General features: G+C 39.5%; 1 protein-coding gene across 7 annotated transcripts in view; it reads left to right on the top strand.

Moving 5' to 3' along the window:
- SLC35F5 (solute carrier family 35 member F5) overlaps nt 1–16,962 on the top strand; it is a 280,557-nt gene that overhangs the window by 73,108 nt on the left and 190,487 nt on the right. For 6 of the 7 annotated variants that reach the window (XM_089916890.1, XM_089916889.1, XM_089916888.1 and 3 more), the window contains one exon: nt 2,179–2,259. The gene's annotated coding sequence lies outside the window, so the exon portion shown is untranslated. Of the gene's footprint in view, nt 1–2,178; nt 10,527–16,962 lie in introns of those variants that run through there. The other variant, XM_089916891.1, reaches the window with a different exon arrangement.

The following is a 16,962-nucleotide window of genomic DNA, read 5'->3' as shown; positions in this document are numbered from 1 at the left end:
AAGGGTAATGTCTTTGTTTACATTTTGCAAGGCAAACAGGGTTACTTCCAGTCTTTCAACCCGGAGGTCTACAAAAACCAGGACGGGGAAACAGGGCACCCAGCCTCCCTCCTTCCATACCTCCCTCGCTGGTTTCGTTCTGTCTGGTCCTACTAACCCATAAACCAAAAACATAACGTCAAACCAACCTACCCGCTAACATACAGCTTTAAAATTTTTTTGAAACGATTTCAAATTTATAAAAAAGTTGCGAGTATAGTACAAAGAACATTTTTTCCCCTGAACCACTTGAGGGTAAGTTGCCCACATGATTCTCCATCACTCCAAATATTTGAGTGACTACAAAGAAGGACATCCTCCTTCATAACCACAATACAATCATTAAGATTGGGAAATTAACATTGACATATTGCCACCATCCAGATTCAGGTTTTTTCAATTGTTCCAATAATGTCCTTTATAGCCAAAAGCTGTGGTTACAGGCTACGTATTGCATTTATCACTGGGTTTTTGATGATTATATTGAGGACCTGCACCTCTTTAAGATCCGAGGAGCTATTGGCCGGGCCACCCTACCCCCCCCCCCACCCGCCCCGCCCCACGAGGGGAGGGAGGCCACAGGCAGAGCGGTGGGTGCTTGCTCTGGAGGGGTGCAGATGCAAGAAGAGGGCTGTGTCGCTGTCCCAGCAAACAAGGTCAGGCTCTGGACGGGAAGCAGGGTGGAGACAGGGATGAGGGCCAGAGAATCCTCTTGGGGCAGGGACAGCACCTAGAAAATGTCAGCTAGCCCCACATAAAACTCCCCATCTCCCCCTTTTTCTCTTCTCCATGTACAGTAATCCCCCCTTACCCATGGGTGATACGTGCCAAGGTCCCCAGTGGATTCCCGAAACCCCGGAGAGGGGTGAACCCTACATATGCTATGTTTTTCCTGTACTAACGGGCAGGTAGCTTTTACGCCCTGTAGATGGCTGGACAAAGGGGTGATTCTCAAATGCTAGGACATAGCAGGACTGCAAGAGATTTCATCAGGCTACTCAGAACAGCTCGCAATTTGAAACTTCTGTTTCTGGAATTTTCTATGTCACTGAAACTGCAGAAAGCAAAAACGCAGCTGAAGAGGGAGCACCTTTGTCTCTCCTTCCCCTGACTGTTGCCAAATCTGGCTCCCTGTGCATTGATGCCGAATAAAAATACGGAGACAGAATTGGAAGATAAGAAATGGAGAGGCTTTTTATTTTCTTTGCCGGGCAAAGGGAAGACACTAGGCTAACGCCTCAAGAACTGTGCCCCCCTCCTTGGGGAATCAAAGAAGATTTTATATGTGGGGCTCACAGTCTGGGGTATATGATAAGGATCAAAAGTAGTGAAGGTCTTGCATTTCTTTTCTTCTGCAAATTCATGGCCAAAGCTGGCATCAGGTGGCTCAGCACCTGTGTCTGGTGTCCCTGAAGTTATCGGCCCGTGACCTTCTTTCTGAAATGAAGAGTGCTACAAGGGAGTGTAGGGGGAGAAGGAATGCCAGGTGCAAAGGGTAATTTGTATGGAGTCAGAGAGTAATCAGCTTTGGGAAGGACAAGTCTAGCTACAAGTGCTTGTTGGTAGTAACAGCTAAAGAATAACCAAGGTTGCTTAACTCTTTCAGGCCTGTTTATGTTGTTTCCCCAGCCTGTTCATTGTTTCCTTATTTTTCCTGGTTATCATGAAAAAAAACCCTCATTTCTATTTTTGTTAGCAACATGACCCTTTTACTTTGTTCACCCCCCTCTTTTTAAAAAAAATTTTTATTTATTTATTTATGGCTGCATTGGGTCTCCGTTGCGGCGAGCAGGGGCTACTCTTCATCGCAGTGCACGGGCTTCTCGTTGCAGTGGCTTCTCTTGTTGCAGAGCACGGGCTCTAGGCTCATGGGCTTCAGTAGTTGTGTCACACGGGCTCAGTAGTTGTGGTTTGTGGGCTCTAGAATGCAGGCTCAGTAGCTGTGGCGCATGGGCTTAGTTGCTCCACAGTATGTGGGATCTTCCTGGATCAGGTCTTGAACCCGTATCCCCTGCATTGGCAGGTGGATTCTTAACCACTACGCCACCAGGGAAGCCCCATCCTACCTCTTAATAAATCTATTTTAAGGAGTGAGGCAAAAACGGCAAAATGTATCATGTTTCTATCTTTATTTTCTAGAAATACTACAGTCTTGGATTTGTTGCCTCCTTCCTGCCTGTGTTTCTTTGTGAGTTGGCCACCACTGCGACTTTCTGGCAGGTGAGTCTCATGAAGGCATAGGAGATATTTCTTTCTTTAAATTCCTTCTAACTCTTCCTTCTCAGGCTCCTTGGGGATGTGTATTCTACAAGGTTCTGTCCTGTCCCGCTTGCTCTTAATTTTCTCATGTTCTCATTCAGTCCCATGATTTCAGCCCTGTGCATGATTTCCAAATCTGCACCCTTCAAACAGACATCTGTCTGAGCTCCAGGGTTGCATTTCCAATTGCCTGTCAAACTCAATCAAACTTCCTAGTGATATTTTACACCCTGAGAGCACCTCAGCCTACCAACTTCGATGTGAAAACTCGTGGAACTTTTGATTCCTTTCTCTCCTTCACCCGCCCCTTCCAAGTTTTAGCAAATTGTCATTATTCCTTTAAAATGTTTTTTTTATCTTTCTGTGCCCATTCCCACATCACTTGTTTCTGCAGCATTTAATACACATATGTTAACTTTTCTATTTCTTTTCTAATATTTTTTACTTTTAATTAGTTTTAAGGCTTTCTTGAGATACAGTGTACATGCAAAAATATTCACCCAAGGTAAGTATACTGTTCAATTATTTTTGCAAATGGGGAGAGTAATGCAACCATCCAGTTTTAAGACGTTTCCATCAACTCAGAAAGTTCCCTTGTGTCCCTTTACAGTTAGTTACTTCTCATTCTAACGTCAGGCTAAGGCAACCAGTGATCTGCTTTTTAGTTCTGTAGATTTGCCTTTCCTAGAAATTTCATATAAATGGAACTATGCAATATGTTGTCTTTTGTGTCTGGCTTCTTTCATTTAGCATAATGACTTTGAAGTTTATCCATGTTGTAGTATTAGTAGATTGTTCCTTTTCAGTACTAAATAGCATTCCATTGTATAGGTATACCACATTTCGTTTATCTGTATACCAGTTGATTGACATTTGGGTTATTTCCAGTTTTTTCTTATTATGAATAATGCTACTTTGTATGTTCACATATAGTCTTTTTGTAGACATATGCCTTCATTCCTTTTCAGTAGGTACTTAGGAGTAGAATTGCTGTATCATTTGTGGAGTATATGTTCAACTTTTTAAGAAACTTTCCAACTATTTTCCAAATGTTACACCATTTTAGAATCTTGCCAACACTTGGTATTGTCAGTTTCTTAACTGTAGCCCTTATAGTGGGTGGACAGTGAGTTGTATCTTGTTGTGATTTCATTTGCATTTCCCTAATGAGTAACGATGTTGAGCCATTCATATTTTTTCTCGGGTGATATGCCTACTAAAGTTGTTTGCATATTTTTTAATTGCCTTCTAATTATCGAGCTGTAAGAATTCTTTGCTTGATCAGGATACAAATCCTTTATCAAATACATGATTTGCAAATAATCTCTCCATGTGTATGGTTTATCTTTTTGTTTTCTTAATGGTATCTTTTGAAGAGCAAAAGTTCTAAATTTTGTTGAAGTGCAATTTATCAATATTTTCTTTTATGGATCTTGCTTTTCGTGTCAAATCTAAGAGCTCTATGCCTAACCCAAGGCCACAAAGATTTTCTCCTGTGCTTTTTTAGACATTTTATAGTTTTAGATCTATACTGAAGTCTATGCTCCATTTAAGTTAATATCTGTGTACAGTGTGAGGTAAGGACTAAATTTTTTTATTTGCATATTCATATTCAATTGTATTAGCACTATTTGTTGAAAAAACTATCTTTTCTACAGCAGATTGTCTTGGCATCTTTGTTGAAAATAGAAATAAATTGTCCATTAATGTAGGGGTATATTTCTGTACTCTCTATTCTGTTCCATTGATTAATATATCTATCTTTATACCAATACCACACTTTCTTGATTACTGTATTTTATAGTAAATTTTGATATGAGGTAATGTGAATCCTTTAATTTTGCTTTTCTTATTCAAACTTATACTGGCTAGTTCAGGTCTTTTGCATTTTCATATACAGTTTAGCATCAACTTGCTAGTTTCTATAAAGACAATCCTGCTGGATTTTGATAGGGATTGCATTTGAATCTACAGATCAATTTGGGCAGAACTGCCGTCTTCACAATATTGAGTTTTCCAACCTGTAAACATGATATGTCTCTCCATTTCTTTAAATCTTTTAAAGTTCTCAGTGTATGGCTCTTACACTTATTTTGTTAGTATTTCTCTAAGTGTTTTATTCTTTTTATGACTATTGCAACTGGAATTTTTTCTTAATTTAATTTGTAGATTGTTGCTTGTATTTTGCAATGTTGATAAACTTATTACTTTTAGTAGGTTTATTGTACATTCCATCAGATTTTTAATATTCATATTTTGTGAATGAGGACAATTTTACTCCTTCCTTTCCCAATCTGGTTGCCTTCTTATTTATTTTTTTATTTGGTTGTGCCGGCTCCTTAGTTGCAGCTCGTGGGCTCCTTAGTTGCTGCTCATGGGCTCCTTAGTTGCAGCATGCAGGCTCCTTAGTTGTGGCATGCAAACTCTTAGTTGTGGCATGCATGTGGGATCTAGTTCCCTGGCCAAGGATCAAAGCCGGGCCCCCTACATTGGGAGCTCAGAGTCTTAACCACTGAGCCACCAGGGAAGTCCCCTGGTTGTTTTTTATTTCTTGCTCTAGCCTATTCCTGGGTAAAGGCTTCAGTAACTTTTTCAATAGAAGTGGTAAGAACAGACATCCTTGTCTTGTTCCTGATCTTAGGAAGGAAGCTTTCAGTCTTTCACCCGTAAGTATAACACAGCTGTAGGATTTTTTAGAAGCTCTTTAACAGGTTAAGGAAGTTCTAGTTTTTGTCTAGAACTTTGTGGAGAGTGTTTTTGTTTGCTTGTTTTTTAATCATGAATAGGTATTGAATTTTGTCAAATGCCATTCCTGTAGCTGCTGAGATGATCATGTGATTTTTTTTGTCCATTCTATTAATATGATATATAATATTAATTTATTTTTAGATGTTAAATCAACCTTACTTTCCTGAAGTAATTCCCACTTGGTCATCATGTGTAATCAAAATATATGTATTTATATATTTAGTTTGCTAATATTATTTTCATAAATTTTGTATCAGTTTTCATGAGGGATGTTAGTCTTTTGTTTTCTCTACTTCTGATATATCTGTCTTTGATATCTGGGTGATAATCCTGGCCTCATAGAATGAGTTGCAAAGTATTTGTTCCTTACCCATTGTTATAGGTTGAATGGTGTCCCTTCCTCAAATTCATGTGTTAAAGTACTAACCACTAATACCTCAGATTGTGACGTAATTTGGAGATAGGGTCTTCACAGAGGTAATCAACTTAAAATGAGATCATTAGGATGGGCCCTAATCTAATATGACTGGTGTCCTTATAAGAAGGAGAAACTTGCACAGAGACACAGACAGAGGGAAGACAAGGTGAAGACATAGGGAGAAAACAGGCCATCTACAAGCCAAGGAGAGAGGCCTGAACATACCCTTCCCTCACAGCCTCAAAAGGAACCAGCCCTGATGACACCTTGATCTCACATATCTAGTCTCCTGACTGTGAGATAATACATCTCTGTTGTTTAAGCCATTGAGTTTGGGATAATTTGTTATGGCAGCCCTAGCAAACTAATACATATATTTTCTGAAAGAGTTTGTGTAGGATTGGTATATCTTCTTCCTTAAAGATGTGAGAAAATTTACCAGTAAAGTCATCTGGGCCTGGGCTTTTCTTTGTGGGAAAATTTTTAATTACTAATTCAATTTTTAATTTGTTATTGATCTTTCCATTTCATCTACATTGTGTAATTAGCTGGCCTAAAGTAGTTCATAATACTCTCATAATTCTTTCAATTTCTGTCAAATCAGTGATTATATCCCCTTTTCATTCCTGATTTTAGTAATTTATATTTTATCTCTTTTTTCTTTGTCAGTCCAGTGAAAGTTGTATCAATTTTATTCTTTTCAAAGAATTGACTTGATTTTGTTGATTTCTTTCTCTACTTTTATTTTATTGATTTCCACTCTGATCTTTATTGTTTCTTTCCATGTAATTACTTTAGGTTTGATATGCTCTTCTTTTTCTACCTTGGATTATTGATTATAGATCTTCTAATTTTCTCATTTAAGTATTCAATGCTGTAAGTTTTCTTCTAAGCATTGCATCACCTGCACTAATACATTTTAGTATGTTTGGGTTTTTAAAAACTATTTTCTAATTAACCTTGTGATTTCTTCTTTGACTCATGTGTTACTTAGAAGTATATTTTTCAAAATTTTGAAGGTTGCCCAAATTTTTCTGTATCTGATTTCCAATTTAGTTCTATCATGGTTGAAGAATATATTTTGTATGGTTTTAATCCTTTTAAGTTTACTGAGATTAGTTTTATACTTTAACATATGATCTACCTGGAAAATATTCCATGTGGATTGAAACCATTGTGTAATCTTCTACATATGTTATCAATAATTGGGTACAGTTGGTTGGTTGTTGTTTATGTCTTCTATATCATTATTAATTTTATTTCTAGTTTAACTGCTGAGAAAAGGAACTTGAAATCTCCAATTATAATTACTAAATTGTTTATTTCCATTTTGTCAGTGTTTGCTTCATGTATTCAGTACTCTGTTATTAGTTCCTTATATATTTATAATTCTTATAGATTCCTGATGTTTTAGTCCTTTTATCATTACTTGATGTCCCTCTTTAGTAATATGTTTTTGTCTTAAATTCTATTTTTTTCTGATATTAATGTAGGTATTTATAATAACTGTTTGCATGGCATATGTCTTTCTCCCATTATTTTTCTTTTCATCTATTTGTGTTTTTGAATCTAAAGTATTTTTCTTAAAGGCAGCATATAGTTGGAACTTGCTTTTCTAAACCAGGCTGATAATGATTGCCTTTTGATTAAAGAGTTTAATTCATTCACACTTAATATAATAATTGATATGGTCAGACTTACATCTGCCATTTTGCTGTTTGCTTTCTGTTTGTCTCATGTCTTTTTTGTCCCTCTGTTCCTCTTTTGCTGGCTTCTTTTGTGTTAAATATTTTTAGCATGCCATTTAAATTCCTATGTTGTTTTATTAACTATTCTTTAAAATTAATTTTCTAGTGGTGCTTTAGGTTACAATATATATGTAAACTTACTACAACCTGCTTCAGTTAAATAATGACCATTCTGGTAAAATACAGCAACTTGGTTCCAATATAGCTCTAATTCTTCCTCTCTCTTTTGTGCTATTATTATTATTATTATTATTTTTTTTTTGCGGTTCGTGGGCCTCTCACTGTTGTGGCCTCTCCCGCTGCGGAGCACAGGCTCCGGACGCGTAGGTTCAGCGGCCATGGCTCACGGGCCCAGCCGCTCCGCGGCATGTGGGATCCTCCTGGACCAGGGCACAAACCCGTGTCCCCTGCATTGGCAGGCAGACTCTCAACCACTGCGCCACCAGAGAAGCCCTGCACTATTATTGCCATATATATTGTATCTATATACAACACAAATCCAACAGTACAGAATTATAATTATTGCTTTATGAAATCACTTTTTAAAAGAAATTCAGGGAGAAAAGAGAACAATACCTGTTTATACAGTCTTTTATGTTTACCCAATATTTATAATTTCCAATGCTCTTCATTTCTTTCTGTGAATTCAAGTTATCTGATATCATCTTCTTTTAGCCTGAAAGTCTTCCTTTAGTATTTCTTAGGAGGCAGTTCTGATGGCTACAAATTCCCTATTTTTGTTTATCTTTGAATGACTTTATTTTGCCTTCATTTTTGATAGATAGTTTTGCTATATATGTTAGTTAAGACTCTTTCTTTCATTCTACTGCCTTGCAGCCTCCATTTTTCCTGATGGAAAGTTAGCTGATGTACATGTTGTTGTTCTCCTGTACATGACAGTCGTTTTTCTCTTACTGAACTCAAGATTTTCTCATTGTCTTTGGCTTTCAGCAATTCGACTATGATGTGTGAATCTCTGTGTTTATCTTACTTAGGTTTGTTGGATTCCTTGAACCTGCCACTAAATGTTTTTCAGCACCTTTAGGAAGTTTTCAAGAATTATTACTTTAAATTTTTTTCTACCTCTTTTTCTCTTTCCTCTCCTTCAGGACTCCTAATTCATGTGTGTTGGAATTTTTTCTGTTATCCCAAGGGTCTCAGTGGGTCTGCTCATTTTCCTTCAATCTTTCTTCTCTGTGTTCTCCTGAAAGGATAATTTTGATTACTCTATCTTCAAATTTATGAGTTTTTTCCTTCTGTTATCTCACATCTACTCTCAAGCTCATTTTTCATTTTGTTTGTTATACTTTTCAACTCTAATTTTCATTTGGTTCCTTTTATAGTTGATATTTCTCTATTAAGATTCACTATTGTCAATTGTTGTTATAATACTTTCCTTTAATTCTTTTAACAAAGTTTCCTTTAATTCTTTATGCATAGTTATAGTAACTGCTTTGATGTCTTTGTCTGCTACTTTTAACATCTGAGCACAGTTAGAATGGATTTGTATTGACTGCTTTTATGCCTGAACATGATCACGCTTTTCTATTACTTTGTATGTTTCATAATTTTTGTTGAAAACTGACTTTTTAGGTAATATATTGATTTTTACCCCTGAGGTTTCTGACTGTCACCCATGAGGTTCTCTTTTGTTTCCTTTACTTTTGTACCTTTCCTGTAAATGGTAGAGTCTGTTGCCTTTGTGGTATGTGGCCACTGATGTCTTTGCTCAGTTTTTTAAAATTCATTTTTATTTTTTGGCCTGACTTCCTAGGGGTCACCTCTATGTCTGCATAGCTTAGTGATCAACCAATGATTTAGGCAGAAGTTGTGCTCACGTATCTTGAGTCTATAAAAGTTCTACCCTCTGCTAATCAATCTGTTTGTGGGTTGAGGAGTGCATTCAAAGTTAAGCCAGTTCTCAAGTCTGCCTTGACTTTCACTTTATATTAAGCTCTTTCAAGTCTCCTCTGCACATGTGTAGTTCCCCAGTCAGCCAAAGATGTGTGGAGAGTGTATCTAGCCCTTCTAAAGCTTTCTCATTTCTAGGATCTTCCTATAAACTGGTTGGTCTGCCACAGCCAACCACAGCCTCCGGCTAGCAGACCTACAGGTTTTCCCCATTCTATTTTTTTTTTCTAGTTTTGCTACTTTAACTAACAACGCTACCAGTGAGAGTTTTTGCTCTCTGCCCCAAATGAAGTCTGCACCCAGGCAGCAAGGCTGTAGATTTTCTCACCCAGCACTGCCCTAGTAGTAAAACCTACTGTCATTGCCAGCTGAGCTAGGTGGGGGACCAGAGCTCCTCAGGCAAGAAGCCTCAGATTCCTGCTGTTATTATCTATAATTTGAGTAGGTTTTCATGAATAAACACTTTTCAGTTACTTGTTTCTTGGGGAGAGGTTCTTCCAACCTTTTCCGGTCACCATAGCTAGATGTATCATCTGTAGTATGTTTATAGTTTTTTTTTGTTTTTTGGGGGTTTTTTTTTTGCTTAAATCTTTAATCCTGGAACTTTAATTTTGTTTATAGTTTGAGATAAGCGTCTAAGTTCACTTTTTTCCCAAATGAGTAGACAAATTTCCAAACAACTTTTGGCTGATTAAACCCAAACCCAGGCTCAGTTGGTTTGTATATAATTTTTGAGACTAATGTTGTTTGAGTATGTGTATGTGTATGTTGGTGCAGTTGTAGAAGAAAATGGCATGTAGGCCCTCAAAATAAACTGAATCAACTCAATACGTCAAGATAAGATATAAGAATCTGTATGTAATAGATGAAATTAACCTGCAGAAAACTTCCCAGAAATTACTAATGTTTAGACTGTATTTAGAGCTGTGTCATGTCTGAGTTTGGTCCATTTATGACTCTAATGACTTGGCTTTTACATCCTGTCTACATCTTTTCCTGTATATAACCTCAGCCAACATTTTGGTTTTAGCTTTTCTACTATCTGGGTATATAGTTTTGACAACAATGCAGGGCCCTTATCATGAGTGAATCCAGCAGCTCCTTCTCAGCTAATTAGCTATGAGTTATTGGCTCAAGAAGAGGAATGAGATGGAACCTATTCTTTTTAAAAAATTTACTGAAGTAGGGCTTCCCTGGTGGTGCAGTGGTTGAGAGTCCGCCTGCTGATGCAGGGGACACAGGTTCGTGTCCCGATCCGGGAACATCCCACATGCCGCGGAGCGGCTGGGCCGGTGAGCCATGGCCGCTGAGCCTGCGCGTCCGGAGCCTGTGCTCCGCAACGGGAGAGGCCACAACAGTGAGAGGCCCGCGTACCGCAAAAAAAAAAAAAAAAAAAAAATTTACTGAAGTATAGTTGATTTGAAATGTTGTGTTAATTTCTACTGTACAGCAAAGTGATTCAGTTATACATATATATACATTTTTTTCATGTTATTTTCCATCACGGTTTATCATAGGATATTGACTATAGTTCCCTGGGCTATACAGTAGGACCTTGTTGTTTCCATTCTATTGGGTTGGCCAAACAGTTCTATCAATATATGTAATAGTTTACATCTGCTAATCCCAAACTCCCAATCCATCCCTCCCCCACTCCCCCATCCCCATTAGCAATCACAAGCCTGTTCTCTATGTCTGTGAGTCTGTTTATGTTTTGTAGATAAGTGCATTTGTTCATATTTTAGATCCTATATATAAGTGATATCATATGGTATTTGTCTTTTTTTTTCTGACTTACTTCACTTAATATGATAATCTCTGTGTCCATCTATGTTGCTGCAGATGGCATTATTTCATTCTTTTTTATGGCTGAGTAGTATTCCATTGTGTATATATACCATATCTTCTTTATACATTTGTCTGTCGATGGACATTTAAGTTGCTTCCATGTCTTGGATATTGTAAATAGTGTTGCAATGAACATTGGGGTGCATGTATCTTTTTTTAATTTTTATTTATTTATTTTTATTTTTTTAAAGGTGTAATACTCTTTTTAAAATTTATTTATTTATTTTTGGCTGTGTTGGGTCTTCGTTTCTGTGCAAGGGCTTTCTCTAGTTGTGGCAAGCGGGGACCACTCTTCATCGTGGTGCGCGGGCCTCTCACTGTCGTGGCCTCTCCCATTTGTGGAGCACAGGCTCCAGACGCCCAGGCTCAGTAGTTATGGCTTACGGGCTTAGTTGCTCCGCGGCATGTGGGATCTTCCCAGACCAGGGCTCGAACCCGTGTCCCCTGCATTGGCAGGCAGATTCCCAACCACTGCCACCAGGGAAGGCCACATGTATCTTTTTGAATTATAGTTTTCTCTGGATATATGCCCAGGAGTGGGATTGCAGGATCATATGGTATTTCTTTATTTTTTTAAATTTATTTATTTATTTATTTTTGGCTGCACTGGGTCTTTGTTGCTGCATGCAGCCTTTCTCTATTTGTAGCGAGCAGGGGCTACTCTTTGTTGCAGTGTGAGGGCTTCTCATTGCCATGGCTTGTCTTTGTTGCGGAGCACAGGCTCTAGGCACACGGGCTTCAGTAGTTGTGGCTCGCGGGCTCTAGAGTGTAGGCTCTGTAGTTGTGGCACACGGGCTTAGTTGCTCCGAGGCATGTGGGATCTTCCAGGACCAGGCTCAAACCCGTGTCCCCTGCATTGGCAGGTGGATTCTTAACCACTGCACCACCAGGGAAGTCCCTATATGGTACTTCTATTTTTAGTTTTTTGAGGAACCTCCATACTGTTTCCCATAGTGGCTGCACCAATTCACAATCCCACCAACAGTGTAGGAGGGTGATAGAACCTACTCTTGACATTTATACTGCATTGGACCTTCTCTTTGATCATCATGTTAAATGTCTCCATGTATATAGGAAATGTCTACATGGACCCAGAGCCAGTACTTGGAAATATTTTTTTTTCTGGAGGGGATAGGAGGATGGACTTACACTGGAGACTTCACTCTTCTTTATTTAGCCATCTTTTAGGACCAATGGCTTCTACTTGATATGTCCTAGTTCAGTCCTATGGTCGTGACCTTACGTAACAGAGCCATCAGAAGAGACCAAAGCCTGCAAAAGAGTGGGTGGCTTTTGAGGCACTTCCCAAATAAGTTCGTGTTTCTAATGTTTTTTTTTTTTTGCGGTACGCGGGCCTCTCACTGCCGTGGCCCCTCCCGTCGCAGAGCACAGGCTTCGGACGCGCAGGCCCAGCGGCCACGGCCCACAGGCCCAGCCGCTCCGCGGCACATGAGATCCTTCCGGACTGGGGCACGAACCTGCGTCTCCTGCATCGGCAGGCGGCCTCTCAACCACTGTACCACCAGGGAAGCCCTCTAATTTTTTGAATGAGGTTGGTCTTGGTTGCTGTTGTGAATAAAAATGAGATGTTGGTGCCACTGTGTAGTAAGATGGGATATATCTCCCTTGGCCTAACACACTGCTTCATTCCAAAAATACGAGGACAAAAAAATTGTCAAAATCAAGTAGCAATAGAAGAGATTGCCTAACTGCTTAAGTCTTCCGAGGAGTAACATGTGTTACGATGAGATTTGTAAAAATGTTATTACATGATGACACAGACAAATTTCTCAAAATCTTATCACATTGTTGCCTTAGGCATCATAGCATACCTTTTTGTCATAACTATTAAGGAGTACAAAAAAATAGACTTAGTCAATATCTGAGTACTGATTATCATATTACCAGTTCTGATTTTAGACTAAGGCTGTCAAATACTTATAACTTATATAAGGAAAATCGACTTTTGGCAATGATCCTTCATTAGAGGATATTGAGTAGATCACTGCAGAATGAGGTAAGACCCTCACCTCCTTCTGTGACAATTCCTTGTTCATATTCTTTAGGATACCCTTAAGCACCACGATTCAACATAAGGATGTGTCCTGAGTGGAAAATGGGGTTTGTTTCTTAGGCATATAGGTCTATGTCTATAATAACTAGAGATAATGGACATAAAGCGTATCATATATAACATATACTCAAATGATAGTTATCAATATTATTATCATCATAATTATCTGCTTATTATTTTGTGATATTGCTAATGTGAATCTGTCTTAAGGACACAAGCCACCCCTACATGAAATGATAGGGTCAGGTTTTTGACTTTGACAAGCTAAGCTTCAGGCAGACCCTAATGCAAGGTCGCTTCATGTGGCACCACTACACTACTGAGTGCTTGGCCCTACCTGGCAGCCCCAGATGACTTGACTAGTTGCACTGTTATTGGAGTCAAGTACCTAATGCTTGGGGGGTGTTCTGTGGGTTACAGTAGGTCTTTCACGGGGAGATTTGGATCCATCACCATGATTTCCTAGCTTTGTGAATTTAGCAATTTGCTTCATCTCTCAGAGAACCAAGGCTCTCATCTGTAAAACAGGGATGATGATACCTTGCAGGACTTTTGTTCAAATTGGAGAAAATATCTAGGAAGCACTCGGTTTACTGTAAGTGCTACATACTGACATTATTTAAGCACTTTAGTGTGTAGTTTAATGACCCCTATGTTGGAGGTTTTATGGGAGGATTTAAAGAAAAAAGTATATGTAAAGTACCCAGTACATATAAGGCCCTTAACAATCTGTAGACTCTTATGTAAATTTCAAGAACTACAATTATTTAATGGGCTCCTTTAAGTGTAACCCAATTTGGAGTTAAGGGACTTATTTTAGTCATGGCTCTAGGGCTCATTAGCTGTGTGCTCTCGAGCAAAACACTCTGGGCCTCAGTTTCCTCACTCAAAAATTAGATATTTGGGTAAATGAGAAACTAAAATGTCCCTTTTTATACTAAAAAGGATACTTTCTAATGCCTTATAAGGAAGGAGTTTGGGGATACTAGGGAAAGTTCCAGAAGCCCAGATAACACTAACAAGTTAGGGTCATTAATTTTGCAAAATGAATGAACTTGTTACAAATGAAAGTGGAAGCAAAATGGTTTATGCTCAGCCAAGTTAATTCATTGAGATATATTTTCTGTGCTCCTGAGTCCTGGAAAAAAATCACACTGGGCTCTTCTGAGCTCCTCCAAAAGAGATTTTTGATGGAGTCTTACATGTTTTGCTTCCTTCTCACATCAAAACATTCAGAATACTTTAAATTTAGAAGCAGCCTTTCCTCCTGGTGTTAAGAAAGCAGTGAACACATCACCTCAACCTTCTTTCTAACTGTGAGAGTGCAGTCTGCACCTGCCTGCTGTTTTCAGTTTTTTTAAAAATGTTTATGGAAAACACCGTTTGGCTGGTCAGAAGATCAATTTTGCCTCGAAAGAACCTTTCCTCTTAATTATAAAGCTGATAATGACATGCTCTTCAAAGCATTTCTTTGAATTAAATATCAGTTGGGGTGGGGTGATGGGGAATGAGAAAGCTTCTGTGCTTTGGGGATTTTGAAACAAATGGTATTAATGGATTACTTAGATGTCTTAGCTGACAGATACATTCTTTATAATTCACTTATTCGTTTTGGTATGCTCAGTGCCTGGCACATAGTACAGTAGCTGTTGAAATGTTTGATGACCAAATAAATGAATAAAATAAATACCTTTTTATGGTCTCCAATGAGAATAGCATAAACTGTCCTGAGTGTGTTAATAATGGTAGATTGTGTTTTTGATAGAAATTAACTAGGCAGGGCACCTGGGCTTTGGGAAATTGGATTTGGGAGTAGTTAGGGAGGGGAGAGACTGGCTTTACCTCTGCCCGGGCCTCTTCCTTCAGATGGAGGACAGGATGGTGTAGTGTGGAGAAGAGCTTATCAACCCATTGCTATGTGCTTTAGCATTCAGTCTCCAGTCCAAATAAGGCCTGTTGGCCTCCTCTTTCAGTGGTTTGGTACTAGATGGGTGCGCACGTGTTGTGGAAGCTGGTGGGAATGGCTGAGCCCTGCCTGAGCTATTAGAAAGAAGCAGAGGTTGCAAAAGAAAAAATCTGAGACTAAAAATGCTGCTATATGTGGGGTGGAGTAAGTGAATGATCCTTCACCTCTCATTCAGAATTTGATGCTGCTCTCTGTACTGGTGACTTTCCATATTACAGATGCCCCTTTGTTACTGAGTCCAAGCTCATACTGCTCGCCACATGACAGACCAATAAATCGAGAGACAAGATGTTGGGGCAAGGAAGAGTGACTTTCTTCAAAAAGCCAGCAGACGTAGAAGGTGGTGGACTAGTGTCCCAAAGAACCATCTTACTCAAGTTAGAAGTCAGGCTTCTTTTATACTAAAAGGGGAGGGGGTGTGGCTCATTGTTGCAAACTTCTGAGTGCCGGAATCCTTTGTTCTTGCAGCTGTCCCTTTAGGTCAAGTCACAATGTTCCTATAAACCTCCATCAAGACAAATGTTAATCTCTGTTCTGCAACTTTTTAATCTCTTTATGAATGGAAAAGAGTTATACCTTTGAAGGTCAAAGCCTTGAGAATGGGCTATCCTGTATATTTCAGGCTCTAGGCAACATTCTTTTACAAAAGGTTCAGAGCCAGCATGAGTAAGCACAGGCAACAGAGCACAAGGATTAGAGCTAAAGGAATAGATACAATATGGAGTCAGGTTTGTTCTCCTGTTACACCTTCCCTTGTAGAAGACCAAGAACTTCACTTTATCCTTAGTAGTGTGTAGTGCTCATGGTAGCACAGGGAACCAGGGTCCAGGTGGTATGAAGCAGAAGGAAGAGTATTAAACTAGAAGTCATGGCTCACGTGGGGAACTGTGTGGCTTTGGGCAAATTGTTTAACCTCTCTGGGTCTCTGTGACAACATCTGTAAGGTGAGCAGTTTGAAGTAGGTGATCTTTTTTTTTTTTTTTTTTTTTTTTTTTGCGGTACGCGGGCCTCTCACTGTTGTGGCCTCTCCCGTTGCTGAGCACAGGCTCCGGACGCGCAGGCTCAGCGGCCCAGCCGCTCCGCATGTGGGATCCTCCCGGACCAGGGCACGAACCCGTGTCCCCTGCATCGGCAGGCGGACTCTCAACCACTGCGGCACCAGGGAAGCCCCTAGGTGATCTTTTTTATTCATCAACATACACCGTTCTGGGTGCCAGGCGCTAGACCAGCAGTGGGATCCCGAGTTGAGTCACACACATTCCTGGCTCTCATTCTTGCTGCTAAGGGCTGTAAGAAGAGTTAATAAAAAATGCCAAAAGATAAAGAGAAGGAAATGACTAATTCTGTTTGCTAAGGCTTGGGAGCTGACATTTGAAGAACAGAAATTCACAGGACACTTATTAATTCTGTCATCATTGATTCATTCCAGAAATATTGGCTGGGTGCCTACAGTGTTCAGGGAGTAGGGAAACAGCCACGAAGAAAAGAGATAAGCTCGTTAACCTCATTCAGTTTAATCTAAGCTGGGGTCCTAGGGGAAGTTGGGAAGAGGACCAATTATATGTAACATTTAGTGAACATTTAGTATTGTCTCATTTCACTCTCCTGGCATACCCACAGCACAGCTTGTATCCCCACCATACAATGAGAAAACTGAGGCCCACAGGAATGAAACCATTTGCCAAGCTCACACTAATAAGGACTGAAAGCCACCTCCATCTGTCTTCAGGGTTCCAGCATTTAACTGTGATGCAAGTTCTGAGGGAGGGGAGGCTTTGCAGGCCACCGAGCGGTCGCTTGTGTTGCCTGCTCAGCATTACTTCTTTGAGTAAGAGCTTACCTCTTTTCCTTAGGAAATCTAACCTCACTCACTGTCAGCTCACACGTTTACGGTGCAGTCCACATCCCTCCCCCCACAGGCTGCAGGGGCGAGGTCCTGACTCAGGCCTGG

The sequence above is a fragment of the Delphinapterus leucas genome, chromosome 8 (assembly GCF_059928025.1).
Source record: "Delphinapterus leucas isolate spDelLeu-1000000601 "Yukka" chromosome 8, BTC_Dleu_Yukka2, whole genome shotgun sequence".
Taxonomy (NCBI): domain Eukaryota; kingdom Metazoa; phylum Chordata; class Mammalia; order Artiodactyla; family Monodontidae; genus Delphinapterus; species Delphinapterus leucas.
This window is presented reverse-complemented; position numbering and strand designations above follow the sequence as displayed.